Source organism: Castor canadensis, chromosome 7 (assembly GCF_047511655.1).
Source record: "Castor canadensis chromosome 7, mCasCan1.hap1v2, whole genome shotgun sequence".
NCBI classification, from domain to species: domain Eukaryota; kingdom Metazoa; phylum Chordata; class Mammalia; order Rodentia; family Castoridae; genus Castor; species Castor canadensis.
Window position 1 is genome coordinate 5492628 of NC_133392.1, and position 14155 is coordinate 5506782.

The 14155-nt window shown below is 42.9% G+C and overlaps 1 protein-coding gene across 2 annotated transcripts in view; it reads right to left on the bottom strand.

The window, feature by feature from the left end:
* Positions 1-14155, bottom strand: part of Dock1 (dedicator of cytokinesis 1) — a 477546-nt gene that overhangs the window by 140749 nt on the left and 322642 nt on the right. The window lies entirely within an intron of this gene.

A 14155-nucleotide genomic window follows, 5' to 3' on the forward strand; every position in this document is an offset into this window, starting at 1 on the left:
GCTGCTGAAGCACATCATCCCAGAGCTTCCTCAAATCCCCCATCTTTCCACCCTGCCCTGGCAGTATCTTCATAGAAACCACCAGTGCCCAGAGGATGGCATGACCAGGGCAAGCTAATGCACCTTTGCCAAGGGGCCCGTCCTTGCCTGCTCACTTTTCCAGACCCAGCTCCTTCTAAGGGGTCAGGGCCACTTGTGGTCTTCAGCATGGAGACTCTTTCCAGACTCCACAGGTGGTGGTAAAGCAGGGCTGGGAACAAGTAGTGAAGTCACAGTGCCACCACCAAAGCCATAAAGGGACAATCTGGGGATAGACAGAAATGTACTAGTGAATCTGTCTGTCAGCAGTGGTCATTTGGGGATGATGAACCATTCTGCTTTGCAACTTGGACTATTTTCCATAATAAACATGAATGGCCTTTGCAAAACAAACAAACTATACCGAGCATGAAATTCAGCATCATGAGATGTTCCTGTTTTACACTAAGCTGTAATGCAAATCCAATCGGAATTGGAAAACAACTGCTTTCAATAGATTTCACAAAGTGATTTTCAATTTTATTTGGAAGAACATAGGTTACATAATTAACGGAAAACCAGAAAAGGGATAATGAGGTACAGTTGGTTGTCAGATATTTCAAACATACCATAAAGCAGTAGTTCTGTGGTCTTAACCCAAGAACAAAAGGTTATATTGTTGAAGCAAAAGACTGTCTATAAGTGACCATTAACAATCATTCCAAAAGTTTAATTGGAAGCATCACTTTTAAACTATGAAGGATTATTTCATAAAGGCTAAAATTTGAAAAGTCAATTTTGATACAATTAGTACCAAGTATCAAATTCCAGGTAAATTAAAAATTTAAATGAAAGACAATAAAATAAAACAGTAAAACCTAAAAGTGAATATTAAATTTGTGGAGGGAGATGCCACCATGGTAGAAATCATGAAGAAGAAGATAAAGATACATGTTACATGTTTGTGTGTAAAATACCAAAAATGAGCTTAAAAAAATAACGAAATAAGAGAGCAGTTAACAACAGAAAAACATGTGCAGAAATATGGGGTGGGTTAATATGAGCGTTGTATAAAATGCTGACAAAATTCTTAAGGAAAAATATTAAAACCCAATAAATAAGTGGAAAAAGGATGTGAATAGATTACAAAACAGGAGTTAGAAAGGAAAAGAAATGGAAACTGCTTTATTTTGCAAATAACTGAAGAAATGCAAATTTAATCAAGATTAAAGCAACTGTTTACTAGCACATTAACAAACCTCTTCTTGTTTGAGATAATACTGGATTCTGGCAAAGGTGCCCTAACACTGGGAAAATACTTTTGGAAAGCAATTTGACAATGTGTACCAAGCCCCAGTAATCCCACTTCTGGGAATGAATCCTAGGAAATAGTCCGAAATATAGAAACCATATGTATGAATACACTTGCTACAATGTTATCCCTAACAGATACAACTTAAGAGCAACCAAATGCACACAAATGAAGGAAGGGGCTGGCAAAGCATGGTTCGACCATTGAACAAACTCCTATGCAGCTTGTAAGAAAGTTGGTAGTGAAAATTTGGTAGTGTCAAGGAAAACTGTTAAGTAAGAAGTGAAGCTGATGACACTACACCACGACTATAAAGGAAGCAAAACAGGGAGCATGGAACTGGGTCTGCAGAAGCCGAATAGGAAAGCTGTAATAGTGATAAGACTGCAGGTGCTTTTTTGACTTGTTTATTCTTCAGATTCATACAGGATGGTTTTATTCTTTTTATAACGAATCGATATAATACATAAGAAATAGCATTCAGTGCTCCTCTGCCTTGCAGGGTGCCTTCTGGAACCTTCTGTAACCTCCAGGGTGAGAAACCAGGTCATGACTGCAAAGCAGGGCTCAGTGGAATCCCAGGCTGCACCACCCAGCACCAGTCCCAGCAGCTGGCTCAGCTGTGCAGTGCACAACTGCTCAACTTTGGGGGAGCTGCTGCTTCCAATGGTCACTGCCTGAGGCATGAGAAGGAACCCCAAAGTCCCATCCAAGAGTCAAGCAGGGGCATGGCAGCACAGCTTGGGAACACCACTGATGGTTCCCTTCTGCAAGGCAGCTGAGCAAAACCCAGGCTATGCTGCAATAAAAACAGCCAAATAGTGTGGAGGCCAATTTCGGGAGCTAAGCACAGGGCCCCAGCCAGCAACCATCTTGTCTTTGCCAACCAGGTCCCCATAAATGTGCTGCACTTTTGCCACATTTTAAACTCATATGACACAGCCCCTCTGTGGAGGACTTCCTCTGAGAGCTCCACAGTTATTTGTTCTTCTGTACTGGGAGGCAAGAGAATGCAAAAGTAATTGGAAAAGCCCAAGAGTTATACCTTGTTGCCTCTCTGACAGCTCCCTACCACCACCCTGTAAAGACTACCTTGCCTTCCTGTTTTCTTAAAAAAAAAAAATCTGCCACTAAGAAATGACAGTTAAATGTCACCAGAATCGAGCTGGCTCTCAGGCAGAAGCTGCAGAAAAGAGAATATAGAATCCTCTGAGTGCCTGTTGTCTGCTGAAGAAGCAAAGCAAAGAAGGAAACTGGGAAGGGAAGGGAAGGGCACGGTGCGTCAGAGCCTAAAAAGTGACGGAAAGGTATGTGGTGGAAAGGGGGTGGAACCATGTCTTTCTGCACATTCACCTTCAACATTAATGCTTGCAGCAGAATTCCGACCCCTATTTCTCCCTGGGAAGACCCCCATCTGGTGGCCTGAAGTCTCAACGCTTTGGAGAATGACTCTGCTGCAAACAAACCAATGCCTGATCACTTTCAAGGCACAACATGAGGAAATTCAGTCTTGCCTCAGGCTAGCAGGGACCACCTCATCACAGGGTGGGGCCACAGAGCTCCCAGCAAGGCAACAGCTCTGTGCCTTTGGTCTGTTCCATAAGGAGAAGGAGATAGGGGGCAAAGTAAACCCAGAAACACCGAGGAGCATTCTTTGACCTTGCATGCTGAAGAACTGGACATCACTGGAAGAGGACAGGACAGCCATGCACTCAGGGCTATGGAGTTTCACCAGTCAAAGAATGAGAATCCTAGCTGGTAATGATGCTCCCCTGGATTCCTATCATAAACTCCAAAGTTTTCCACCACGCCACACAAAGGGCAGCAGTGAACCAGACTTGTTACCCCAACAGAATCTCAACAAATCAACAAAGATTTGGAAGTAATTCCCACACCATATTTCAAATGGGCAAATTTTGGGTGATTGTACATTATGCCTCAATAAAGCTGATTAAATTAAAAAGTGAATTTAAGAGGGTGAGTTCAAACTCCTTTAAAACGGGGGGGTGGGGTGGGGGTGGGGGGGAGGGTGAAAGAAAGAGAAGGAAAGGGAAAAAAAAGCTTAAAAACTATATTTAGTTACATCTATTTATGTACATACATCTTCACTTACTGTAACTAATGATAAGGATATTATCAGTCTTTGCTAGGTAAAAGTCTTGTAACTGTCAAAGCAACTGAGTCTCCCCTGATTTTATTTTGGCCAATGTCATGCTTTGGTGAGATGTTTAATAGGTATGGAAAAGTTGAGTATTAAGAATTTAGCTAATAAGAGGCTGTAACTTAGTTTTGCCAAGGAAAACGTCTCAAGTTTTCCAGGGCAGGAGACTCATAGGAAGGGAGGCCATTGCCACTAAGGACTGGATCAGTGTTTACTTTGTCAGAAAGGAGACATGATGGTCAGTGCCCCCATAAACCTTGAATTATCTCTGTAGGCAGTTTCAGCAGTAGGAAGGAAAAAGAGGGGACAGCAAACATTCCTGATATACCTACTATGCACTCCAGGAGGATGCCTGAGTACCTATGAAGTGTCAGATCTCATTATAGAGTTTCATATTGGAGAAATGAGGCAAATGTTGGCTGTCTTGGGGGGTAAGTAGGTAGACAAAGATGCCCCTGCCTAACTCCCTGCAGCTGTGGATGTTGTGCCACATGGCAGGGAGAGGAGAAGAGAGAAGGGGAGAGGAGGGGAGGGGAGGAGAGGGGAGGAGAGGGGAGGAGAGGAGAATGAATGAACTTACACATGAGCAACCAACCAAGCCAAAAGGCCCACTGTATTCTCTAAAACCAATCTCCAAAGTCACACTGCATCACTGACCTGCAGAGAGACCAGTGCCCTCCTCATCCCTGTATCCCTGGCCTCATGGATGCAGGCAGATACTGCCATGGATCTGAGTCAGCATGTGCTCTTCTGAATAAACATGAGCCCTATTCTGTTGTGTCTTCAACACATCCTGTTCAAGTCAGAGGAGATGCAAGCCAGGAGCGGAGAATTAGCTCAGGTATCTTCCATTGGCCTCTGACTACCATAGGCTCTTGGGGTCCCTTCTTTAGCAATGCCAGGAACTGTGTCATGTCAAGGGAGGAGTTGGGACCTGATGAATGAAGAGGCTTTGCCAGAACACTGAATGCTTGGCAGCACCTGTGGCCCATAGATGGACAACAAGTCAGCAGTGAAAGGCTGTCCTCATCACTTCTATGTGAACCCTGTCCTATCCAAATTCCCATCTATCTGGAACCTATATCCTCCTACATTGCTCCAGGAGGATCCTGAACCACTGGATTACAAATTCTCCCAGCAAAGACCGTCTGTGTGGGGCCTCTCCAGTGTCAATGCGTGTGCTTATGCATACTGAACTCAGGATCATTTTCCCAACAAGCCACAAAACTACTTGAGACCGTGGCAATTTGATACGCTATGGCTCAATGAGCTAATCCTCGTTCTTGCTAACTTCCTACCAATTACAACCTTGGCAATGCATTTTAGGAAGGCTGCAGTTTTATGAATTTGTTTCTTGGAGGACGTTAAACAAATCCACTTTTCAATTTGAAAATAAAACTGTATCGGGGGCAAGGCCCTGCAGCCTCCATCTCCAGTCACATGGAAATGCACAAAGTCCCCCCTCCCCAAACCAAACAAGGAGCCAAGGTAGTTATTGAAAACAAACGCTTGCTAAATGGAAATATATTAAATACAGCTTTACTGTAAATTCCAAAGGAGCAAGTTGCTAAACTAAACAGCGTTGGTGATCTGCTAACTCAAAGACTAAAATATGGACCAGGACTGAACAGAACTTCATTCCTTTGCACTCTTTTATAAAAGGAGGAGCTGAGAATATTCTTGATTTCTCTCAGTGCAAAGTGAAGGAATGAAAAGGAAAGGGGGAAGAAAAGACGCAGAGACATCTTTGATTCTAAAGCAGCACAGGTGTGGCTGGCAGGATGACACTGCACTGCTGAAGAATGACTGCACTTGCCCTGCACATCCTAACTTACCTGGGCACAACTCGCCTCTGCAACCACTCATTTCCGATCTATACCCTGACTTCTCTGGTCAAAGTGCTCGGCAAAAGACTAAGTGACTGTGAGAACAACGAACAAATTGCCAACTTTGTCCCCAGCAGCTGTCAAGGATGAGTGAATCCCCTTCATTTTGGCCTTCAGTTTTCTAAGTGCCTGAGAGCTGTCTGAATGCAAGGTGATGAGGACGGGTGAGCAGGAGGCTGTGTGAAATGTGTGATATTTTTGTCTAAGTTGAAAAGAAATCCTTTAAAAAAAAAAAAAAAAAAGGCTGTTCGCTCCCAGGGCATTTTACTCAAAGAACAAAGGTTTCTCTCCTTTTTAAAAAATAAAAGTATATGAAATAAATTTCTAAAACCACAAAAATCTCTTCAAAAATGAGTGTGTTCTCAAAGTCTGGCATGTGATTCAATTTTAAGGTCACTTTCTTACGACTCTATTATGTGTGGATATTGTGACAAAGCGATTGCTATGGGCAAAAGAGAAATGGGGGCGTAAAACAAATATTGCCTTTGCGTGTGCTAATCTCTTAAAATTGCCACACTCCTGGGCACATGAGCAGGACAGCTGCAGCCCCCCCTAACTGCTGAGTCTGATAAAAGCTTGCAGTGAGTGCCCCAGGCTGCAGCTTCTATCCTGTGCTGTTTCCAAAGCACACTGAAGAAGGTGAGCTGCTGCCACACTTATCTGACTCCCTGCTGTAGCTCTGGCTGCAAACGCTAATTCAACTGGCAGAAGGGTGGGACTGGTGCAGAAGCTCTCCATCAGAACAATAGGGAGGGCAATGTTTGCCTGTGCGATTACATGGCTGAATGATATCTTGCTTTTTTCATCCCACCCAATTGTCGAAAAAGGGTAAAGAGGGTACAAGACAGGTTAAAACAATAGCTGGAGATTTAAAAAGAAGGCGTGGGTTTTAGAGCTGGGAAAACATGATTTTCTCTGACTGATGAGCTATGATCTTGCTGGACTAAGTCAGTACCCAGGTCAGCTCCCTCACTTGTGAAATGAGGACCATATGACTGGTCCTCCAAGGCTCCTGGGAGGATTTTTTTTAAAAAAAATGGTGCAAGTGAAGTATGCAATCTAGACTAAGGCCTCAATATTAACATCTGATAATAATCTGTGTGAGCTCCACCTGTGTGTCTAACAATCTACAGATTGCAAGTCTGTTTCCAACATCATCACAAATACTCTTTTATTGTGAGAGGGCCAAGTGGGGGAATTCACACCCTTTCATAGGAAACATGACTTTGGATACTATTCATTAAATCTAAAGCAGGAATACAGAATTCCTCAATTCACCAAGTATTTCCTGGGAACCCAGAGTGTTCAAGGCACAGCAGCTCCCCCAGGCTGTGGGGTGTCTTGTAGGGATTGCTGTCAGTCAATGCCTCGAGTCCAGTTAAACACTTATTTCTGCCCCACATCTCATAAGCAACTGATCTAAATGTTGCTCTGGTCCCTGTTTGACATTCAGGAAACTTCACTGTGATAAACAATGCTAAGAGAATCACAGAGTTTGCTAACGTCAGTGATTACATTTTGAGGAGAAGGAACAAACCTTTTTGATAGAAAAGAAAATGCATTTCTCTCCTCTCCTCTCCCCTTCCACTGACCAGCCCCACACCTGCTAGCCTGGGAGGTACTTTACCAAGACCTCAAGCTCTCTGGATCAGTACCCTGGGGTTAAGGAACAACAGAAACCTTTGAAGTTAAGTTGCCCTTCTTTTATAACTTTCTGAATTTAGTCATCTGGAACTCCCTCACCCTTGCCTAATTCTTTTAGAATGGGTGAAAGAGAAAGTAGGTAGAAAAGGGAGGACGAAACCTTCTGGTTTAATGAATTCAACTTTATTTTTTTCCCCAGATCTTAAAAGAACTTGGTCTTATTTCCTGAGGCCTGGGAAGTGCACCAACCTGCCTTTTTGGAAGAGGTAAGTAAATAACTAATGAGCAACAAACACCAAACACCAACAGCTGCAGAACTGCCTAACTTTTCTTAATGTTAATTTAAACACGTTTATGTTAATTTAAACCCATTGGCGTTTAGGTTTCTTCTTCTACAAGGTAAGTATACTGGTTGAAGGGACACCTGTTTGCAAAATTGCTTACACTAGGCACTGACCAATGAGACTCTAAGTTATACTGAACAGTTTAAAAATCTACATAACAATGACATCAAGGGTCATGTGCAGCTCACCACACACACACACACACACACACACACACACTCACGCATACCTGCAGACACACCTTGTATGTGCACATAGTGTGTCTGTTCCCTACCAAATTCATGCCAATTAAGTCTGTTATTATAATTTCATTATTTACTGAAATATTATGTAAGATGTGACTATGAAAAGAAAGTTGACTTTTACATGAAAATAAAGTCAAAAGCTTTGAAAAGACTAAAAGGATGATTCACTTTAAAAACTGCTGTCAACTCAGATGGGTGAGAGACAACTGGGAGATTTATAAAAATCTGAAAAGGTTCAAATTGCTTTGCCAATTGACTTCAGTTCTTCCTGGATTTTAAGGTGTGAAAGCTAGCTCACCAGGGTGTCTTATACCAAAGATGCAACATGAGAGGCTCACCAGCTCATCTCTCTTTTCTTCTTTTCTATTTTTTTTGGTGGGACTGGGGTTGAACTCAGATCTTTGAGTTTGCAAAGCAGGCTCTACTACTTGAACCACACCTCTCCACTTTTGCTTTGGTTACTTTTAGAGATGGGGCCTTGGAAACTATTTGTTGGGGCTGTCCTCCAACCATGATCCTGCTCTTCTCAGCCTCCCAAGTAGACAGATTTACAGGCATGGGCCACCAGTTCCAGCTAACTTGACACATCAATGGACCTTGGGAGATGTATGTACATTTATATATTATAAATCAAAATAAAGTGTGCCTGGTATAGGTACTATATTTTTTAATGATTGACCACCTTACCAAATTTTTTGATTAGCAACTGATAGTGTTGACAATTATGCTGGATGAAATGTTGCTACAGTATTATAAATGCAGAGTTTTTTTAAAGTCCAAAGGGCACTAGAATCGCTAGTGCTGAAAAGATATTTCTAGACTAGCATTCTTTCCTGAAAGGGAAATTAAGCATGTGCCAGATGAGCTTGGCTGTCCACATAGAGGCAGCAGAGACAGGAGCCCCTTAGTCATGGCTGCACCTGCCAGCACTAATATTTCCAGCTGGACCAGAGGGATGAGGCCTTGCTATATGAATGCAATCAGTAAGATGCTTCTAGTTTATTAGCTTTCCCAGCACTGCGCTCACTGACCGGCTGCTCACTGGCCCCAGGGACATTCATCTTATGTCTTTGAGGAACTACGAAGGTAAAGTCAGCAATAAGAAATGACCCATAACGCTTACCATGTGATTTCCAAATTCCCTTCAAGTATTCTGCAATGGAGGAATTAGAAGTGCGATGGCCTCATGGAGACCGAAGAGTAAGTGGGATGATGTAAGAAGAATTTGATTCCCAAATTTTTTGCTGCATCCAAGATTTCCCGCGCCTGTTAAAGAAGCTTTGAGTAGAGTTGTACATTGCATACCTGTGACCAAAGTGGAAAAGGAATCTAGAACCAATTGCCCAAAGCTGGGACCTGGAATGTCCACAAGTCATGGCACACCCTGGGAACCTGCTTTGTCATCATTGAGGACTGGAGAGTGAGGAAGACAAGAAGCATGGCAAGCAAGAAAAGAACAGGAGCCAGGGGCTCCAGGAATTTCAAATTGAAGCAATGGAGAAGAAGAAGCAGGGCAGGTGGTCAGGGAAGACACCCAAGTCTCACAGAACTTGCATTAGAGGCTAGAGGACCAACAACAGGACATATAAGGCTTCCCCAGGCCTCAAAGCAAGTGTCCTTCAACTGAATCAGAGAAATTTCAGAGGTGGTGGGGCTCAGACACAAGTCATCTCTCCAGAGAGCTCTGGCACCTACATCCTAGTGATCCCAGGCCAGGCTGCCATGATGCACTTGCATGGGAGGATGTCTGAGAGGGCTATTTTGAGAGACCAGAGGGGTTTGATGGTGAATAAGGTTTGTTGAAGCTTAAAAGACAAGATCCATCTAGAAATGTTCATAGGAGGATGACTTAGCAGGAGTTATTTAAAGCAATATATGGTTTTAGACTCCTCTACTTGTGAGGTCTCTCTGGGGCATTACACAACACAGCAGTGTGGGTCTCAGCCCTCCATGGTGCATTACTGGGGAAAAGGTGAAGGTCATGTTAACGTGGACACCGTGTGGATGCAGATATACTGGAATCTGTAGCAACTACCTGAACTTCTTGCTAATGACCTGACTTCAGACTGAGAAAAGAAACCACAGAGCATTCTTCCTCGTCTTCCAAACAGCACATCTCATACACATGTTGATATGTGTACCTACTCTCTGTCTTCTTGACTGTCACATGAATTGACCTTGTTCCCATCATGCCAGTCCTCCCCAACCATCCCCTCCCTCTGGAGCTCACTGCTTTCTTTAACTTCCTTCATACTCCCCATCATTTATTTCTCCTTCTACCTCCAGTAATCCCCTAAATAAACAAGAAATACATAAAAACCCTCCTGGCATTACAGTTTCCTAAAGATCTTTTTTAACCCAAGTCCATAAAACCCTGGTTGGGTTGCCCATGATCAGTGTACCTCCTTCCTCAACTCCACATTTCTTGTGACACACTACAGAATGGCTTTCCCACCTGGATAGCCCTAGCCGACATAACCGGGAACCTCTATGCAGCCAAAACCTTGGACCATTTGTCTGTTAATTTGCACACCTTCTTAGGACCTCAGCACCTTTTCTCTCTTGGGTTTCCTCCTATTACTAGTGCTGTTCTTGGTTCCTTAGCTCCCAGGGCTCTTACCTGCCTCTGCTCCTCTCCTCTAGCTATAGTCCCTCCCCAGGTGTCTCAAAACCACGTCTAAATGCTAATGACACCCAGAATTGTGTCTTCCAACCTTCCCTTCCTTCTGAACTGATCCTGAATTTCCAGATGCTGGCTAAACTTCTGGCTGTCTCTCAGCATCCCATAATTAACTAAACCATGTATTATCCAGGGGGTAACATCTCCCTGAAGGGTTCTTGAGAGACAGTGAGAACATTTTAGATATTACACTGCTTGTGGCCCTACAGAGCAAACCCTATACCCCACAAAACCTTACTTCTCAGCATTTAATTTATCTTCTTAATTAAATGTAATCCTTCTCCTTAGGAGGGTGAGAATGGGGGGAAAAGAATGAAAAACTCAGAGCTTATGATATCCAGTCCCAAAAACCTGCTCTGCTTTACACTGAACGTTCAACCAATCACTGTTTTGCTCAAACTGAAAATATGAAAATTTCTTGTCTGTCCAAATCCCTTTATTCCTTACATCCAGGTTGCAACAGGTCCACTTGGCCCCATCTGCAAAATGGGTCCCAAATATCCCATTTGTTTTCCTTTCCCCTATGTTCTCCTCACCCCAAGACAAAGCCATTTCTCATCTAGATTATCTCAAATGCTGTGGCCAGCCTTCCAGTATTCACATGGACTTCCACACTCCATGCTCTGCACAGAAGCCCAAATGGTCAAAAGTTTTTAGCTTTTTAGGAAGCAAAAGTCAGAGATGCTGTTTCTCAGTTTTAGTTTCCAGCAAATTTTCATCTCATAATAAATCTCGACACTACAGAGACCAGCTTTCCTTCTGTCTATTATGGTTCCCTCCAGCTCCTCCCCACACTGGCCCAGAAGTCCCCATCCCATTGTACCTGTCTATGGATCTTTGCAGATAGTTTCTTTAAGGTGAAATCCACCCTAAACCCATTCTATAGGTACAACATCATCAGGAAATTCCCTTTCTGTACCATTTTTGACAGCATTAGAAACTCACTTCACAATGCACCAGTTGCTGGGGAGCTTAACATCCATGGACAAACCTCGACCTACTTGAACACTGCTCAGAAATGCCAGCCTCCCACAAATCACATGCAAATCATGTTTACCTCCAAGTGTGTCTCACACTCTATTCTCTCTGAATCCAGCTTCATTCTTAGGTTTAATATCAAAAATGAAGAAACTCATCCACTATTCAGCTTGCTTCTTATATTTCATTTCCAAATCATCTGCAGGTCAGTAGCTAATTAAAAACACCTTCCACACAAGAGCCTCAAGCTTCAGATGGGAATGTAATGGTCATTTACTTTAGCCAAGCAATAACACTCAGTTTGAAGAAGCAAATCAGATTCCTGACCTTTCAGTCCCAGGGACACAGGGCAGAGCGGCAAGGAGCCAGCTCTGGGTTGGCAGGACAGGGAGGGAAGAGGGGTTTCCAGGGGACAAGCCAAAGTTGCCACCTACCAAAGCTATGCAGCTGCCTGACCCTCCTTAGCTAGGACATAGGAAGAATCTGAACACAGCATGAATGGCCACTTTGGGAAGGAAAACCCAATGTGGGGAGTATTTATGGCTCAGCCCCCAGCAAAGGAGCCCAGCAGTACAAAATATTTGCCCACCTCTCCAAAATCCACATCCTGCCCCACTTCATCACAGGTGTGGAACTCAAGTTGGTAACTGAGAATTGTCCAGTTCTTGCAGGAAACTTCACTCCCTGTTTTCTCTGATGCGCAAAGAATCAGTGGCAAGGGGAAGGTTGTAGAGCACAAAAATGGAAAAGAAGAGGAAAATGGGTACCTCTATCCTTCTCCCCCAAACCTCTGCATCCCAAGCAGTGGACAAATCAACTTGGAAGGAAAGGTCCTTTCTCCCTATGAAAAGCAGATTGTGCACTGAGAAAAATGGCAGGTGCTAAGCAGTTGCCCATGCAGGCAGATAGGGAAAGGGCACTTTCCTCTCAAGGGATGGTTAATATTTATAAGAACAAGTCTCAACAGTTAGCGCTGTCCAGTTCTTTCCGAGAGTCTGTGAGTCTATGATACACAGTTGGTGGACCCGGGTCTGTAGCATGACAAACAGCTTGCAACAGCATCTCTGATGAGCAGCAAGGGAAGATGAGGTTTGCAGTATGGGCCTTTGTTTTGGACCGTTAGAACCCACTGAACTGAAAAGATCAAGCTGTCAGAGTTCATTTTCCTCCTAAATCAACCAAACCATAGAATAACACAAAATATTTCACTTTACAACATAATTTGTATCTTCAATTTACTTGCAGCTCTGGGAATTTGACAGGTACAATATTAAGTAAAAACCCTTCTCTGAAGTCGTATAGGAAAGGTTAACCACCGAACAGCAAGCTCCAGCAGACAGTGGCTCCCTGCAGCTTGTGGACCTGCAGTTCTGATGCTGGCCTGCTCGTTCAAACATAGCTCTCCCTCACAGGTTTCGGTGGTAAATTTAGAAAACTTTCAATTAGGGAAAGGCACTGGCCACTAGATTTTCAAGAGCATAAGAAGTATGCTTTGCTCACTGCATATGGACATCTGTAAGTATTTCTTTGTGAACCCAAATATAAAAATGACAAGTGCATTTTATCCCTGAAAAGGAACTGCTATAAAAGTGTTATTTTATCAGTAACTTTGATATTGAACATTTCCTATTGACATTCATCCTTTCAGCAAGGCAGTTACACCACCTCTGTCTATTGTGCCCCTACTATGTGCAGGTGAGGTTACAGTGCACCTTGCAGACTCTACGACAGTCAGAAGATATTCCCCCACCTAGGGTCCAAGATCTACATGTACACATGCACAGAATTCTACTTAAAACATAGCAAATGCCACATTCAAGGGTCTTATCTGAGTAAAAATGGAGGGAAGAGGCCACAATCCTGGTAATACCTAGATTCTATGAAGAAATGATTTTAAGAATTACTATAATTTGTTTGTAGACTGAAAATGTATTACTATATGAATTTTTGAAATTTAAGTACACCACTATCAGATTTTCCTGAAGATGGAGACAATATATTACTCAATTTTATTTTATCTTTTTAATCTTATGTCTAGAAAATAGCAATGTACAGATAAATAAGGGTGGAATTCCATGTTTCATATTCAAGACAACCTCATTGTAAAAAATTGGATCTGTGTCTCATGAAGATGCCACATTAAAGAATGGTAAACCTTGCTCCTGGACAGACACCAGCAGGGAAGTCCATTCAGATTCTTTCTGCAAATCTTCAGAAGAAATTTTAAATGTCAAACAACAAAAACACTACTAAAAGAGAAGAAATTCAAGTTGCTGAGAAAAGAATGACATCTGAAAATCTGCAACACACACACACACCTGGCCCAAGGTTCTTGCCCAGAATACATAGATGCAGAAAGACAGAGAGAATTGTCAGCACAGAAAAATACACGAGAAACTGAACAGAAATCAATAAAATAATAATAATAACTTCTCATAAATAAATGAGAAAGTGCTCAAGCCAAAAGAAAATCTCAAGGAAAAATGAGTTCAGTGCTACACTACGTACCCCTGAATAGGTTAAAATAGAAATGATAGTAAGTATTATGGCAAGATAAGCAGCAACAGCTATGCTGGTGTGCGTGCGTGTGTGTGTGTGTGTGTGTGTGTGTGTGCATTAACTCACGTGATCTGGACAACAGCCAAACCTTCTCTGAAGCTTTACTGGAAAGGAACATGGCAGCATTTATGAAGGTGAAGATGCATAGACCTCAGACTTCACACCTGTTAGAATGGAAGGGAGTGAAGGAGAAAAAAGAAGGCAGGGAAAGGGAGGCAGGAGGGATGGAGACAGGGAGAAAAGAGAGGAAGGAAAGAAGGAAGGGAAGGAAAGAAAGGGAGAGAGAGGAAGGGAAAGGGCTCTATAACCTGACATGGTCACCAAAAGT